This window comes from Hipposideros armiger, unplaced genomic scaffold (genome assembly GCF_001890085.2).
Source record: "Hipposideros armiger isolate ML-2016 unplaced genomic scaffold, ASM189008v1 scaffold_919, whole genome shotgun sequence".
Taxonomy (NCBI): domain Eukaryota; kingdom Metazoa; phylum Chordata; class Mammalia; order Chiroptera; family Hipposideridae; genus Hipposideros; species Hipposideros armiger.
The window spans coordinates 507,870-526,176 of record NW_017732269.1 but is presented as its reverse complement, the minus strand read 5'-3'; the positions used below and the strand labels follow the sequence as shown (position 1 = coordinate 526,176).

The 18,307-nt window shown below is 43.8% G+C and overlaps 1 pseudogene; it reads left to right on the top strand.

Moving 5' to 3' along the window:
• Positions 1–16,461: 16,461 nt before the first annotated feature.
• LOC109375235 (40S ribosomal protein S17 pseudogene) lies at positions 16,462–16,874 on the top strand (annotated as a pseudogene).
• Positions 16,875–18,307: the final 1,433 nt, after the last annotated feature.

Below are 18,307 nucleotides of genomic sequence, written 5' to 3'. Positions count from 1 at the left end.
CTGGCACTATGACAAACTGGGGAATATTCGGGGGAAATAACAACTAAATGCAGTGTGAAGTCCTGGAACAGAAAAAGATGGGAGTGAGCAATTTGGCAAAATTTGGAAAGGTCTGGAGTTTCGTTAATAATCTTGTACTAAGGTAAATATGCTTATTTTGCTACTGTACTAGGGTTATTAATGTAAGGATCTCGGCTCGGACCCTAGGCCAGACAGACTCACGTTAAAAATTATACTTCAGCTACTCCAGCTAGACTCTAAAAACTAACAGCTCTTTTTGCCTCTGTATACCTGCTTTGCTTCTGCTGGGGAATAAAAGGTTAAAGAAAAGACATTCCTCAGTTCCCCCTTCCTCCCCTTGCTTTGCTTCTATCTTAACATACCAAAAGGCCTCACAGCAGCAAACTGGCTCCTTATTTCTATCTTAACACACCAAAAGGCCTCACAGCAATAAACTCTCCCCTCGCTCTCATTTTAACATATCAAAAGGACAGTTGACTCCCATGGCCTCTATCTTTATACTTCAAAGAAGTTTTCAAGTTTAGGGGACAGGCTGTGTGGTCAGCTCAACCCAGTCACGATATACTGTTAAGACATCTGAACATAAACGGCACTGTTGTGATAGCGGGATGCGGTTTTAACTAGAATAACTACACATTCTTTTTAGCTTCTGTAACTTACTTTGCATATAGCCCTGCCTTATAAAAACCAGACCCTCAAGTCTGGGGGACCGTTTTCCTTTAGCTGGGGACACGGTCGCTGAGCTCAGCTTAATAAGATCTTCAGAACCCTAATTTGATATCCAGCCTCTTTATTAATCGTCTGGACTTAACATTAAAAGTTTCCATGTGGGGGAACTGAGAGAAAGGTGCATGGGAAAGCTGCACTAGTTCTGCAGCTTTTTTATAAATCTAAAATTAGTTCAAAAAAGCTTTAGTGGTTCCACAGCACCAGGATGAAGTTCAAGCACTTCGTCTTGGCATACTCGGCTCATCAGCATGGTTCCTGCCTGCCCTGGAGCCCAGAAACTCACTTTCTCCTTCCTAGCAGCAGAGCATTTCGTTCAGCCTTATGAGGAAAGCTGGTTGATGTGAGGTTGAGGGCCACACCTCACCTCTCTGATCCCTCACCCCCAGCGCAGAGACCTGTCCTCAGTGATACCCCTTCTCTTCCCACCACAAACCTGGGCAAGACTCCTTGTCTTTTAACCCCAGGGCGCCGGGCTGACACTCTGAGCAGTGACCATCTCTACTTCATTGTTCTTTGTACCCACTTCTCATCTAGGGAGGCAGCAGGATAGAGTGGTTAGGGGCTCTGTTACCTTGGCAAGTTACTCACCCTCTCTGAACCTCTGTTTCTTCATCTATATGATGAAAATAATGAGTACCAACCTCTTCCAGTTACTGAAAGATTTAAAAGAAGCAACCATGCAAAAGTTTAGCACAGCACCTTTTATCAGTACCACTGTGACATTCTCTACCTGTGGGGCTGGTGTCCCTCAGGATGGACTCTCCCAGGCCACCATCAACCCCTTTGAACCAGGAACTGAATTTAAAGACTGCAGCACATCCCAGGCACCCTGGAGCAAATATGTGATTCTACCTCCCTCTTAACACTTCTCAGTCATGTTCAAATAGGTCAAGGGATGAACGCGAAATGAAAATGCTCCAGTTTTCAGTTGTCAGAAATCCAGAAACTGCACAAAAGCTGCCCCTCGTGGAGAGTGGACTTACCTTCTGAGTGAGCCTGGAGCCCACTTACACAGCCCCTGAGGCTTCCTGTGGGGGAGGAGCCTACACAGCCCTAGCCTAAGGCAGGTAATTGAGAATTTGTGGAATGAATGACCTCAGAACTCTTGAGACATCTCTAGAATCACCTAACTCATACACACCATCTCTCAACTTCATTCCTTTTCAATTATTTTAAATATATTTTAAAAATAATATCCAAGGCAGGAAAGATTGGTGAAATAGGGTCCCTTGTAACTACAATAGCCATCCCACTAGCCTGGCTTGCCAACATATGCCAACTGCAGGACACCCCTGCCCTCAGACCTTGCACCCCCAAGATTTTTCAGTGGATCAACAGCAGTAGAGCTCCCCACTGAAGCCCCCTCTACAACAGAAAAGACATCTGAATGGATGTCTCAGCACCCAGTGACCAGGGCATATAGAAGGGTAACCCAACTATAAGTTACAAAAATCATGGCAAAGTCTGTGCAAAGTGTTTAGATTTCCTATAGAAAGAAAACAAAATCCGAATGTAAAACAGCAGTTCCATAGCATGTTTATTTTGAAAATCTCTGGTGGTATCAAAGGCTGGAATAATGAATACACACACACACACACACACACACACACACACACACACACACACACACACCTAATTTTTCTTCAGAATCTATGCTGCATCACCTTTTTAACCAAGTGTGAGGAAAACTTATGAAAGACTGTTATCAACAAAAAGAAAACAATCTCTCTAAATTTAAGCAGAGTTTTATCTGGACCTGAGGTCTAGCCTGAGAGCAGAGCTTCAAAAAGTCTTGAAACAGTGCTCCAACTTCAGAAAAGTGAGAGGCATTTATACAGGCAAAGAAGCAAGCAAAGGTATGTTTGGTATGTTAGAAGTTACAATTAGGATACATACGCTTCAATCATGAACAGTTTTACATTGAATGAAAGGGGTGCATAGAAAAGATAAGGCTGAGTTGCTGCGCCCCCTGGCATCAGGGGGACTGGGAGTAGGATCCAGAAACATTCCAATTACCATATTTTGCCATGTATAATGCGCTCACTTGTATAATGTGCACCCATGTTTTTTGCCCAAACTCTCAGGTAAAACAAATCTTTCATTTTAAGTTTTTTTTAATTGGGAAATTGGGGGAGGGAAACAGTGTTGGGGCTTTGGGGAAGGGGACCAGCCAAGTTGTTTTTCTTCATTCTTCGCTGTGGAGGGTGCCGTCACAATCTGGCTTCCCATTGGCAGCTCGTGGCCTCTAAGCTCAAGGTGCTGTGTTACAATCTTAGTTGCTGGTGGGCGTAGCCACCATCCCATGTGGGAGTCGAACCAGCAGCCTTGTTAAGAGCGCAAGCTCTATCCACTGAGCCATCTGGGCGACAGCTCAGCTCAAGGTGCCTGGTTTAGTCTTAGCCGTGGGTGGGCATAGCCCACCATCCAACAGGCAATCTTGTTGTTACACCAGCTGAGCCATCCTGCCACCTGTTGGCAGCTCAGCGACAGCTCCGTTCTGGAGCAGCGTCATTGGCCTATGTGGGAATTGAACTGGCGGCCCTGTGGCTCAGAGCTCGTGCTCTTAAGCCAACTCTTAACCAACTGGGCCACTCGGCCAGCCCCATTTTAATTTAATTTAATTCAAATTTTTATTTGTTTACATTTAGATACTTGTATTTTGTATTATAAAGGAGTTTTAGCATTTATTATTTAACTGTATGGTAAAAAAAAAATTTTATGTAACAAATAATTACAAAACACAGGAACAGGTACAAGGAATTTTATGTACCGGTAACAAATTTACAATATTTACGCATCATAGAAGGCCAAGAACTCTTCGTCATTGCAAGTTTGTCCTAAGTTCAACAAAACTGATTATCATATCCCAGGGTATTATTTTGCATACGGATATCATTACTGATTTCTAGAGTTACACTTTTAACTTACAAGCATAAATAAAACAATTAAAAACATTTATATAGGTATGGAATTAGTACTACCCATGTATAATGTGCAATCTTATTTTTTCCTCACAAATTTGGGCAAAGAGGTGTGCATTATATATCGGAGCCAGGCGATAACTCGAACAGTCCTGAGGGGGGGCGTTAGGATTAAGAAAAGAGACAGAAGAGAGAGAGTTACCGGGAGGACTCCAGTAAATACTGAAGCCCCGAGTTTATTTTCCAACATCCTTATATACATCCAGGGTACGTGCAAAACAGAAGGGATAAACATGCATTACCTCCTTCAAAAGTAGATCATTAACTACCTACTAAATACTTTAAAGGTCAGGGAGACCTTAGGGGGTAAGCCTCCCAGAACACTTCCTTCCATTGACCCAAATAGCTACAAATCTTCTGTGTCTCTTTAGGAACTGGCAGAACTCACCACGTACCTCAGTGTTAAGTAAACATCCTCCAGGTGCAAAAAGGAGCAAAACAAGATGCAAAACAATGCATCACTAAAGCCAGCCTGCACGGCTCCCAGCAATTATACACAGCAAAACATGGTTTTTTGAAGTTCTTTAAGGTGAACCTTTATCAGGGTGCAGAAAGAACAGGTACTGTTTCTTGTAATCAGTGACCTTCAGCGTTGAAACTTTGTAGGGTGTGTGGCGACTGACCACCATGGTTTGCCTTTAAGGAATTTTAGTAAGGAGGGTCATTGTCCTTTCTTGGTTACTGATTTAGTCAGATAAGCTTAGGCACCCTTTCCTTTCCTCACTGTGAGAAAGCAGCAGACAAACAAAAGTACTGCAAATCATTCTCTCCATAGGAATGCACATGAAGGGTGTGGGTGAAAGGCAGCTGAGTCTCTTGCCCTGTGGATGGACACTTCGCACTGATGGGTCATTGGCTTGGCATCCGTGCCTGAGCACATGCTGCTGAACCATTTCTGTGGGGAAATTTGGGGGGAGTAAAGGGTGGAGTGGTGCCTGGACAGGATCAAATTTATGATTCTCGGATCAAATCTTTGGCATGTGCTTTTTTTACCTGTATGGGCCAGGTCTTTACTTTTTAAAAAGTGAAAATTTCCTGAATACAGGCTTTATTCAAATGCCAACATTTTATTTATTCAAGTCCAACATTCAGTTACCACATGGATTCCAAGTGTCAATACACTGAAGAAGACCTGGCTGAGGCTGTTAACTCCAAATGGGACTGTGATCTTAGAACCTGCTGTGGAGTCACAGAACTGAGCATCGCAGGTCCTAACCCCAAGTTTTCAGAAAGCCCAGGGTCCCCTTTCCTTCCCTCTAGAACACCCCTAAATTCTAAGCTGTGGAAATAGTCTGGAAGAGTAAGGGCATTGAAAGCCTGGAGAACAGATCCTACCGAGCCTTGTTTTCTGAAAAGGAGATTCAAACACTCATGGTTCATTAGGAGCAAGAGGAAGAGGGGCTATTTCCAGGCTTGCGGGGCAGACGCCCCTCTACCTGCCCCACCTCTGGACAGGCAACTCTTGGGCCCACGTCCCTTCCCAACAACAGGGCACTTGCCAAGCTGGCCCCACAAGAGACAGAGGGACTGTCTCCGGGACTATAGGCTGTGCCAGGAACTTCCTAGAGCATAAACAAAGCCCCAGAAAATGATCCTGCAAGTGAGGCTGCAAAACTCCAACCAAGCCTTGCCACCAGGGAAACCACAGCAATGTCGGGACACCAAAGGCACTTTATAGAGGGGAAACTGATGCTCAGAGAGGGGAAGGAACTTGCCCCCTCGAACACCCCACCCACATCCCACCTTTGACCCTCCACCCCCACCCCCTATCCCCAACATTCCATACTCCCAGCTCCAGAGGCTGGGTCTGGGCCTCCTCCTCAGACCTCCCATCTGACCTCCCCACTTCCCCTCCCTTACCTGGCCATTCCAACCCCTCTGCAGAGACCTCTGCATGTCTGGCCTGTCTTCTCTCTTCCACATGCCTCCTCCATGACAAATACATTTCTGGAGGCTGGTTAGTTACCCCTCCTGCTACCCTGTGAGCATCCCATGGGATAGGGGTGACCCATGGGTCTTTCCTGAGAAAAGTTTCCCTTGTTCCTGGACAAGGCCAGGACCCTGGACAGGACCTGAGGAAAGGAGGATTCCTCCTCCCAGGAAAACGCCCCTGCCTGTGGAGCCTCTGGAGGGAGTACAGGAAGAAGAGACCCCAATAGCTTGGTTGAGTTACCCCCGTACACAGGCCTGTCCCTACAATCATGGACACACATCCCCACTGCTCCCCAAGCCAGCAAAGAGGTAGCCAGGACTCACATTAATTTTCAATTTGAGCAAAACTATAAATTAACCTTTGTTCCCATTTCTTATTTTTTCCAAGTAGAATGCTAAGGCACGGGTACCATGCCTTGTATTTCCTGCCTAGCCACCAAGACTGCAATAGGAACATTTACATGGACACATGTTTAAAAGGTGGAAAAGAAATGAGGAAAGCAAGCAACTTGGCATCAAAACGGCCTGTTTTTCACAGGTAATGAATCACTAATAAAAACAGTTACTTCTCAAACAGTGCTTCTTGTGATGTCACAATGATGGTGGATCAAGCAGTCCCCCCCACCCCATGCCACAGACCCCTAGGGTCCAGGAGGCCTAGACATCTGCCTAAGCCTGGGTATCTGTACCACAGAATGAGGATGACATAAGTCCCCCCACCCTTGGGGTGCTGAAGGCCCAATGAGATGTGTGCTGATCCATAGGGGTCACCACCACCATCCCTGTTGTCGGTACTCAGGGCGGGCAGAGGGTTGTCTCAAATTATAGGTGCCAAAAGACTTTCAGGTTTGACCAAGTCCTGTACCCCTATCCAGGTCTGCATGGCTGTGGATGCCCTCCACAGGCTTTTGTGTAGAAACACAGTTGACTTGTGTATATTGATCTTATATCTTGCAACCTTGCTGAACTTGTTTATTAGTTCTAATAGTGTGTGTGTGTGTGTGTGTGTGTGTGTGTGTGTGTGTGTATTCTTTAGGAGTTTCTATATTTCTTTCCCATTTAAATGACTTCTATTTCTTTTTCTTGCCTAACTGCCCTGGCTGGGCTCTCCAGTTTGATATTGAAGAGAAGTAGAGTGGACACTGTTGCTTTTGATGCTTTGATGATGGGAGAAAGCATCAATCTGTCACCATTAAGTATGAGGTTCCTGGTGGGTTATTCATAGATGCCCTTATAGGTTGAGGAAATTCCCTCTATTCCTAGTTTATTGAGTGTTTTTTTTTTTATCCTGAAAAAGCATTGAATTTTGTCAAATGCTTTTTTGCACCAGTTGAAATGATCATGTGGTTTCAGTTCTTTGTTCTAGCAATATGGTGAATTATAGTACCATTGACTGAATGTTTGGGTTCCCCAAAATTCATGTGTTGAAACTTAACCCCCCCCCCATGTAATGGTGTTAGGAGGTGAGGTCTTTGGGACGTGCTTAGGTCATGAAGGTAGAGCCCTCATGAGTGGGATTAGTGCCCTTACAAAAAAGAACCCAGAGAGCTCCCTCACTCTTTCACCTCCCTTGAAGGTGTTTACACCTCTGAGAGCTCTGAAAAAGAGAATTATCCTGGCATTTCAAAGGCGTATTATCCTAGATCAGGGGTTGGCAAACTGTGGCTTGTGAGCCACATGTGGCTCTTTGGGTACGTTCCGTCTCGAAAGTTCACCGACCCCTGGCCTAGATGTACAGGAACAATGGATAGAACTTGCTTAAGGCGAAGATAAACCTTTTACTACGGAAGTTACAAGACTGGGGGGATTTCTAGTCAAGATGGTGGAGTAGGTAAATGCTGTCCTCGCCTCCTCTCAGGACCACATCAATTACAACTAAACCACAGAATAACCATTATTGAGAATTGCCTGAAATCTTGCTGAACCCAAGCCCTACAACTAAGGACATACAAAAGCCACCTCATGACTGGTAGGAGCTGCAGAGATGCAGAACGGGCTGGCCCCACACCCACATGTGACCATTAAAAATTGGGCGGGGGGGGGGCTGGCCAAGTGGCTCAGTTAGTTAAGAGCATGAACTCTGAGCAACAGTGTCGCCAGTTTGATTCCCACATGGGCCAGTCAGCTCCTCCCGAGCTGAGCTGCCGCTGAGCTGCCAACAGGTGGCAGGAAGGCTCAGCCAGTGAGAGCACGTGCTCCTAACAACAAAGTTGACGGTTCCACTCCCGAATGGGATGGTGGGCTACGCCCACCTGCAACTAAGATTGAACATGGCACCTTGAGCTGAGTGGCCGCGAGCTGCCAACGGGCAGCAGGATGGTGACTGGACTTGGGAGCTAAGCTAGCTGCGCCCTCTACAACTAAGATTGAAGGACAACAACTTAGCTGTTTCCTTTCCCCAATTCCCCATCACTATTTCTCTTTCCCAGTTCCCCAATAAAATCTTAAAAAAAAATTGGTAGGGATATCTCAGCTGTGAAGGTACCCCCACAGGAAAAGCAAGGGGTCCCTGCCCCTCTCCAGCCCAGGATTTCAGTGCCGGGCAGAGAAGTCCCCATAATTTCTGGTTGTGAAAACCAGCAGAGATTGTGGCTGAGTGAGACAGAGGGCTGCTGGAGTCCCAGGCGCTTCTCTTCCATTGCATGGCCTTACTTACTGACGGAATCCCTGAGATCAAGTGCTGGGGCAGCAGTTAGAAAGAAAGCAGGGACATACAGTGAGGAACTAAATTGTCTGGCATCAAGGGGCAGCTTTCTCCTGGATGAAGGAGCTGGTGGAAGCCATTGTTTCTTTGTTGAGCCCTCCCCCTCCCTTCGCACAGATGCAGGAAGATATTATATCTGAGTCTTCATCAAACTGGCTATCTGCCCCACTCTGGTGATTCCCTGTGACCCACGCCCCACCCAACTTTCAGGCACACCCAAGCTACTTCTAGTGGCTTTTCCGTATAAATGTCCTGCCTTGGCTCATGCTGTGGACTTTCCTAAAATCTCTCAAAGGTTCACAAAACCCAAACAAGCAGCACCTGGCTTCAGTGTGTCCCAGACCTCTGGCTGAGAAGCCCTAAGCCCTACACACTAGCATCAGCTGGTCTTGGTTTGACACTTGGCCTCTTATGGCATTTCCAAGCACAGCACAGGCAGCAGCCATCTCTGTATTGCTTTGTGTCTTTTACAACAGCTCCTCCCAAGTCCATAAAAGAGCATTCCTCTCCTTTCTTTCTCTGGACTTGCACATGATTTGCCATTAGACCGCATGTCGCTAATTGCAATTCTTTGTTGTTCCCTAATAAACCCATTTTGCTGGAGAAAAATCTGGCTGTTTATTTTTTAAGGTCAATAGTGTATATATTTGTTTGTTTGTTTGTTTGTTTTTTTAGCTGAGCCATCCTGCTACCTATTGGCAGTTTAGCAGCAGCTTAGCTCGGGCCGGCATCGAACTATATTTGTAATTTTTATATTTTCCTTGCGTATTAATCATTATATGATATGAAATTCTCTCTAGTAATGTTTTTTTTTTCCTTAAAATCTATTTTGTCTAATTTCAGGGCAAACTGGAATATAGCCCTTTTAGTTATCTTATGGTTATTGTTTGTGTGGTATATGTTTCCCACACCTATTTATTTGAATCTAGATGTGTCTCTTGTAGAAAGCAAAGTTAGGTCTTTATTTTTCATCCACTCTCAAAATCTGTGCCTTTTGAGTAGTATGTTTAGGACATTTACATTTAATGTAATTATCAATGTGGTTGGATTTACATCTGTCAATTTGCTATTTTCTATATGTCTCACATTATTTTTGTTCCTCTCTTCCTCCTTTACTGCCTTCTTTTTCTCTAAACAATATTTTTAGAGCACTGTTAATTCCTCTATTGATTATTTTTACTTTATTTTTATTTTATTTTATTAATGAGTGCTCTAGGGATTACAATATGCATGTTAACTTATCACAATTTACTTTAGAATAATACTAACTGAAGCATGGCAGAATAGAAAGCACCTGATCAAATTTACTATCATTTCCTTCCCTGTTTTTTACACTATTATTGTCATATACATACGTATATATCATATATATCATATATATTTCATAATTACAGTGTTATAATTAATGCTTTATGCAATGCTATGCATTTTAATTAAGCTAAGAGAAGAAATGAGAAAAAAACATATATAGAGAGTCTTTGATATTTACTTATGCATCCCTTCATTTCTTCCTGTGCATTCAAGTTACTATCTAGTATAGTTGTTTTTTAGCTTGAAGGATTTTTTTTTAGTAATTTTTGTTAGGCCAATATGCTAGCATCTCTTGATATTTATTTATCTGGAAAAAGCTTTCTTTCATCTCCATTTTTAAACATAGTTTTTCTGGATATCAAACTCTCAATCTTTTCATCCAGCACTTTAAATATGCCATTCCACACTTATGTGCTCCATTGTTACTGATGAGAAGTCATCTGTATTATCATATAAGTGTATGTCATTTTCTTCTTGCTGTCAAGATTTTCATTTTGAATTTGGCTTTCAACAGTTTGGCTATGAAGTGCATAGGTATGGGTTTCTATGTGTTTATTTTCATGTATCTGTAGATTGTTTTTCATCAAATTTCTAAAATTTTTCCAATTATATCTTTGAATATATTTTTCCCTTTCTCTTTCTCCTTCCCTCTGAGACTCCCATTTTACTTATGTTGTTGGTACACTTGATGTTGTTTAAGAGATGCCTGAGGATGTCTTTATTTTTCTTCAATCTTTTTGTCTTTTTGTTTTCAGATTGGATAATTTTTATTGCTCTATTAAGTTTGCCATTTTTTTTATTTTGCCATCTTAATTCTGCTTTTGAGCCCTTTAGTAAAAGTTTCATTTCAGTTATTATACTTTTCCATACCAAAATTTCTATTTGGTTCTTTTGTATAACTTCTTCTTTAAAACAAAAAACAAAAACAAACAAACAAAAAACAAACACAACTTTTTACTGGGGAACAGTGTGTTTTTCCAGGACCCATCAGCTCCAAGTCAAGTAGTTGTTTCAATCTAATTGTGGAGGGTGCATCTCAGTGGCCCATGTGGGGATCAAACCCTCAACCTTGCTGTTATGAACACTGCACTCTAACCAACTGAGTTAACTGGCTGCCCTATAACTTCTTTTTTTAAAAATATTTTTATTAAAATGTAGCTAACATACAATATTACATTAGTTTCAGGTGTACACCATAGTTATTCACCATTTATAATACCAAAAGAAGTGATCACTATAAGTTCAGCAACAATCTGACACTGTATGTACTATCAAAATATTATTGACTATATTCCCTAAACTATACATTACATCCCCATGACTTATGAGTACTTGTTTTATACCTGGAAATTTGCACCTCTTATTCCCCCTCACCTTTCCCCCTGCCTTTTAAAATTTTTCAATTACAGTTGACATTCAATATTATTTTATATTAACTTCATGTGTATAGCATAGTGGTAGACATTTATATAATTTAAGAAGTGATACCACGGACTAGCCTAGGACTCACCTGGCACTATACATAGTTATTAACATATGATTGACTATATACTCCATGCTTTACATTACATCCCCATGACTATTTTGTAACTATGAATTTGTGTTCTTAATGCTTTCACCTTTTTCACCCTGACCCCCAAACCCCCTCCTATCTATCTATCACCTGATAAATCTAGTACCCATCTGACACCATATATAGTCATTACAATATTATTGACTATATTCCTTATTCTATACCCTACATTTCCAGGACTACTGTGTAACAACCAATTTGTACTTTTTTTTTTTTAAAGATTTTATTGGGGAATTGGGAGAAGGGAACAGCACTGGGGAATCGGGGGAAGGGGAACAGACAAGTTGCTGTCCTTTTGTTCTTCAGTCTAGTTGTGGAGGACCAATTTGTACTTCTTAATCCCTTCCCTGTTTTCACCCATGCCCTGAACTCTCTCTCATCTGGCAACCATCAAAATGTTCTGTGTCTATGAATTTGTTTCTGTTTTGTTTGTTTATTTTGTTCTTAGATTCCACATATACGTGAAATCACATTGCTTCTGTCTTTCTCTGTCTGACATACTCTACTCAGCACAGTACCCTCCAGGTCCATCCATGCCACTGCAGATGGCAAGAACCCATTCCCAGGAATTTCCAGTCAAGATGGCAGAGTAGGTAAATGTTGTGCTCACCTCCTCTCAGGACCACATCAATTACAACTAAACCACAGAACAACCATTATTGAGACTCAGCTGAAATCTTGCTGAACAGAAGTCCTACAACTATGGACATACAGAAGAGGCCATCTTGAGACTAGTAGGATGGGCAGAGACATGGAATGGGCTGGTCCCACACTCTGTGACCATACTCTGTGACCATTAAAAAGCTGTGGAGGTCCCCACCTGAAGAGCAAGAGATCCCAGCCCCTCTCCAGGCCAGGGTTTCAATGTCAGGGAGAGAAGTCTTCATAACTTCTGGTTGTGAAAACCAGCAGAAATTGTGGCTGAGTGAGACAGAGGGGAGTTAGAATTCCAGGTGCTCCTCTTAAAGGGACCAAGCACAGACTTACTCACTGATGGAATCCCTGGCTCTGAGCTCCAGCACTGGGGCAGCAGCTCAAAAGGCACCAGGGACATACAAGGAGCAATTGAATTATCTTGCTTCAGGGTGGGGGCTGCAGGGACAGCTCTCTCCCAGAGGAAGTGGCAGAAGCCATTGTTTCTTTGTTGAGTCCTCCCCCTCCCTGCATGCAGATGCAGGCAGCCGTCATATCTGAGTCTCCATCAAAGTAGCTATCACCTTTCATCTGCCCCTCCCTAGTGATTTCCTGAGACCACGCCTCACCCAAATTTTGGGCACATCCAAGCCACTTCCAGTGGCTTTTCCATACAAATGGCCTTTTGTGGGCCTTGTATTTTATGTAGGCATTGGCATTAAAGTACATATATAGAAAAGGGATTGTGAGAAGAGTTGTTGTTGAAATCTCAAACACTTCAGCTCAGATGCCCAGACCCCAGCTTCAAAGCCTGGAGGTGAGGATATGCTCCTTTGGGCTTCAATATTGGGAAGTTGACTCATCTTCTATCAAGACTCACACGATGGGGAAGTTTTCCATCATGGGAAAAGTTTCCAGTCCTGGGGGCTCTGAAACATCACAGTTCTTCACAGCAGGAGTTTGGGTGAGAGCTTGGAAAGATGGGGAGTTCACATGAGGTGAGTAGTGTTTAACACAGCCTTGGAAATCCATTCAGAAATGCCATGTTGTCTGGGGGTCCAGGAGGACTGATGGGTGGGGTAAAACATGAAGAACAGTTTAGGTGGCAGTAGAATGATGATGAGTGGGAGTATGGGCTCCCTCTTTATTTCCCAGAGCCCAGGAGTTCAAATTCATGGCTGTATTATTCTAACTCTGTATCGCAGTTTCCCCATGTGAAAAATGAGAATAATAACTAGCTATAAGGCTTTTGTAAGATTAAATGAGATAAATGCTGGTAGTTTAAAGATAACCTAGAACAAAGTAGGTGTTCAACAAATGATAGCTAATTATTATGAAAATAACAGTAATAAAGTGTCCGGTGTGAGTGGCCCACATATGGAATTGGTGTAAGTGAAAGTTAAACCACACTGGCTACAAGAATCCATTGTTAAATTTGCAGGAATGCTGGAACCTATTGTTAAACTCAACCTCCATTAAACATTCAATTACATACACTTATAAATAAATATTGGGCTGTCGGAAAAGTCATGACATATTTTTTCTATGTTTTCTATGCAAAAATGCATCATGACTTTTCTGACAACCCAATAGATTATAGTAAATGCAGAAGATTCATCACTTCCTAATTACTTTGCTACATTTTACTATTACTGTGCTCTCGAGGTTATTTATGTGTATTTATCTGTGTGGGAGAATACTATGTTATGGTTGCTACCATGCATTTCTTTCCAATCCAAGGCCACATTATAGTTGCCACTGGTAGCTTGAAATTGGCTGTGAAGAAATCACAAAATCCTACAAATTAGGGCTTTTTTAAAAACAGGAGAGCATGTCGTTAAATATCTAACAGCACACCTCCTGATATCTATTATTATTGTTGCTATGAACTAAATATTGTCCCCCCTAAGATCCCCATGTTGAAGCCCTAACCCCCAGTGTGACTCTGTTTAGAGATAGGGCCTGTGAGTAGGTGAAAAGGGTTAAATGAGGTTATTAGTGGGGGCCCAAATCCAATAGGGTTAGTGCCTTCATAAGAAGGGGAAGAACCGGTCCGGCCGAGTGGCACATTGGTTAAGTTGGCTTGGGACGCCAGCTCTGAGCAGCAGGGTCCCGGTTCAGATCCCACATGAGGGCCAGTGATGCTGCGCCCTCTACAGCTAAGATGGTGAACAATAGCTCGACCTGCAGCTGGGCTGCCATGAGTTGCCGGGGACGGCGTAGGCTGCAGTGGGGCTGGCGGGAAGCTGGTGTGCGCATTTGTGAGCTGCCGTGAGCGGTCGTCCAATGGCCAGCAAGCGACTGCCTCACCCAGGAAGAGGCAATGATATTACCAACATGGGCCAGTGAAGTGATGTCCTCCAAAACTAGACTGAAGAACAAAAGGACAGCAACTTGTCTGTTCCCCTTTCCCAATTCCCCAATGTTGTTTCCCTCCCTCAATTCCCCAATAAAATCTTAAAAAAAAAAGAAGAAGAAGAAGAAGAGGAAGAACTACCAGAGCTTTTTGTATCTCTGCTATGTGAGGACACAGGGAGAAACTGGCTGTCTACAAGCCAGGAAGAGAGCTCTCGCCAGAATCCACAGTGCTGGCACCATGCTCTTGGACTTCTAACCTCTTGGATTCTAAGAAATAAATGCCTGTGGTTTAAATCACCCAGCCCTATGGTATTTTGATATGGAAGCCTGAGCTAAGACACTTGGTGGTGTTGGTGGTATCATTAGTAAAGTGCAGTGTTTGTGCATGGAAAACTTTTCCTCCTTCCTCCTCCCCCTCCTCCTTCCTGCTCCCCTCTCCTTCCTGATTCCCTCTTCCTCTTGTCTACCAAACCTCTCCTACTCCTGCACCCAGGTGAAAACCCTTCCCTCTGGGCCCTGCCTCAGCTGGAATCCTCAGGTAAAGAGCTGTGATCTGCCAGCAGAGGGTGCTAGGATGCCGGCCTGAGCCCTGGGCTGACATCAGGTTCTTGGAGGTTGACTCCCAAGTGAACCTGTGCTCAGGGGATCCTGGATGCTTGACCCTTATGAGATATTAATTTGAAAGATTTTCTCCCATTCTACTCTTAATATTTTCCTTTGAAGCACAGATTTTCAAATTTGACGAAGTCAAACTTACTTTATTTTTATTTTTTCTGTGCTTTTGGTGTCATATCTAAGAAACCATGCTTAATCCTTGGTCACAAAGATTTATAGGTATGTTTTCTTCTAAGAGTTTTTCCATTGTCTCAGAGCATTTGTTGACAATCAACTCACCATAAAGGTGTGGGTTAATTACTGGACTCTTGATTCTATTACATTTATCAATTTCTGAAAAAAAAAGCCAGCTGGAAATTTTATAGTGATTGTGTTTAATCTATAAATCAATTTGAGGGGTATGCCAAAATTTGAAGGCAAAAAAAGGAGACATGTGGAGGAGGAGAGATCCTTACAGACAATCTTTTTTTTTTTTAACTTTTTAAAAAAAGATTTTATTGGGGAATTGGGGGAGGGAAACAGCGCTGGGAAATTTGGGGAAGGGGAACAGACAAGTTGCTGTCCTTTTGTTCTTCAGTCTAGTTGTGGAGGATGTCGCTTCACTAGCCCATGTTGGTATTATCATTGCGCTCTTCCCAGGTGAGGCAGATTGGTCGCCGGCCACTGGATGGGGCTGCTCACAGCGGCTCTTGGCAGCTCACACCGGCTGCTGGCCGCTCACGCTGGCTGCCGGCCACTCACGGTAGCTTATGGCAACCCACTGCCATAGGGGCTGCAGCCTACACCATTGCCAGCAACTCATGGCAGCCCAGCTCTAGGTCGAGCTGTTGTTCAGCATCTTAGCTGTAGAGGGCAGTGTCACTGGCTCTCATATGTGGGATCTGAACCGGGGCCCTACTGCTCGGAGCTGGCATCCCAAGCCAACTCTCAACCAACGCGCCACTCGGCCGGCCCTGGACAATCTTGACTATTAGACAATTGTCCCTATTGGATATCCCCTCCAGAGCTGTCCTGGCTCAAGCAAGAGGATACCCTACCACTGGGCACCTAAAGACAGAGGTGAGGTCCTGGCAGGAAATCCTAAGGGATGGAGGTGTCCACTCATCAATCAGAAGCTGGACTGGGAAAGGTGCCCATACAGACCTCATCCCAGCAGCTACATTATTGAACATCTGTGGCAATATTAATTCAACAACTTTTACCAACTGAAATGTCCCCCTCCCAGGAACAAGAGAATTATGTAGGCCTCAAAAATTATGGGCAGGGATATTTATTGCCTCACTGGTATACTTGTATTACCTAAAAACAATAACAGTATTTTAAAAAATAAAGTTGTATAAGGAGACCAACTGATAAATGGGACCAGTGGATTCATTTATAATAAGAAGTAGGTTGAAGCATGAGATTAGAATTCATGTCCACTGGTCAGGCACTCTGTCCCTAGTAGGGACAGCCACTTAGAAGTCAAGTGGTGCTCTGGTGGCAGCCTGACACATTTCTGAGTAGAGACAGGCAAACGATCTTCTTTATTTAGCCTTCTCATGCTTTATGAAGATGTCATTATAACATTAAAACATTTGAAAATATTTCTTCTGTATCACCAGCAACCCACCAAGATGGGCCCTCATTCACACTGAGCCCATGAAGAAGGTGACCTGGGTCATCATCAAGAAATACTAAACGGGCAATGACTTCCACACCAACAAGTGTGTGTGCAAAGAGATCGCCATTATTCCCAGCAAGAAGCTCCACAACAAGACAGCAAGCTATGTCACACATCTGATGAAGCGGATTCTGAGAGGCCCATAAGAAGTATCTCCATCAAGCTGCAGGAAGAGCAGAGAGAAAGGAGAGAGAATGATGTTCCTGAGGTCTCAGACCTGGATCAGGAGATCATTGAAGTTGACCCAGACACTAAGGAAATGCTGAACTCTTGGACTTTGGCAGTCTACCCAACCTGCGGGTCACTCAGCCTACAGTTGGGATGAATTTCAAAGCACTGCAAGGACCCGTTTGAATCTTCCTGCTGTGCCATGATAGTTTCAATAAACCATGGACAACCTAAAGAGAAAAAAGAAAAGAAAATATTTCTTAAAAAATTTGACCATGGACCCAAAAGTCAAGAGCCTAATGTAACAGTGTGTGCACCCACCCAGCTTCAACTACCACCACCAACTTCTGTTTGTTTCATTCTCCCTCTCTCCCTTTTTATCTGGAGTAGTTTAAAACAAACGCCAAACATGTCTTCCACCTGTAAATACTTTAGAATACATATAAACATTTTCTTACATAATTACACCTAAAATTAACAATAATTCCTTTATTAAAAATGTTCAGGGCTGGCCGAGTGGCGCCTTGGTTAAGAGCTGCCTTGGGACGCCAGAGGGCCCAGGTTCGGATCCCACATATGAGAGCCAGTGACACTGCCCTCTACAGCTAAGATGCTGAACAACAGCTCAACCTGGAGCTGGGCTGCCGTAAGTCACTGCTGCAGTGGGTTGCCATGGGCTACCGTGTGTGGCCGGTAGCCAGAGTGAGCAGCCAGCAGCCGCCGTGAGCAGCTGTCCAGAAGCTGGCGACTGATCTGCCTCGCCCGGGAAGAGCGCAATGATGGTGCCAACTTGGGCCAGTGAAGCAACGTCCTCCACAACTAGACTGAAGAACAAAAGGACAGCAACTTGTCTGTTCCCCTTCCCCAATTCCCCAATAAAAATCTTAAAAAAAAAAATGTTCAAGGAAAAATAATTCCCCATACTCCCACCGCCATTCAAACCACAGTGATTCCACTTCTCTTTTTCTAGTTCTGTAGGAAGTGTGCAAGGACACATTCCAGAGTTGCAAGGACAGGGACTCTATCTCCTGTTTCTTCCCTCTCTTAACATGATATCAAGTTCAGGTCCATGTAGCGCAATCATCTTAACTAGGGGATTTAGGTGATTTTCATTTACTTTTTTTTTTTAAGATTTTTATTGGGAAATTGGGGGATGGGAACAGCGCTGGGGAATTTGGGGAAGGGGAACAGACAAGTTGCTGTCCTTTTCTTCTTCAGTCTAGTTGTGGAGGACGTTGCTTCACTGGCTCAAGTTGGCAACATCATTGTGCTCTTCCCGGGTGAGGCAGATCAGTCGCCGGCTTCTGGACGACCACTCACGGCGGCTGCTGGCCGCTCACGCTGGCTGCTGGCCACACTCGGTAGCCCATGGCAAACTCACTGCAGCAGGAGCTGCAGCCTACGCTGTCGCCGGCGACTCACAGCAGCCCAGCTCCAGGTTGAGCTGTTGTTCAGCATCTTAGCTGTAGAGGGCAGTGTCACTGGCCCTCATATGTGGGATCCGAACCAGGGCCCTCTGGCGTCCCAAGCCATTTCTTAACCAACATGCCACTCAGCCGGCCCTCATTTACCTTTTAAAGTATCTTCCTTACTGACCATTTATTCCTTATAAATATCAC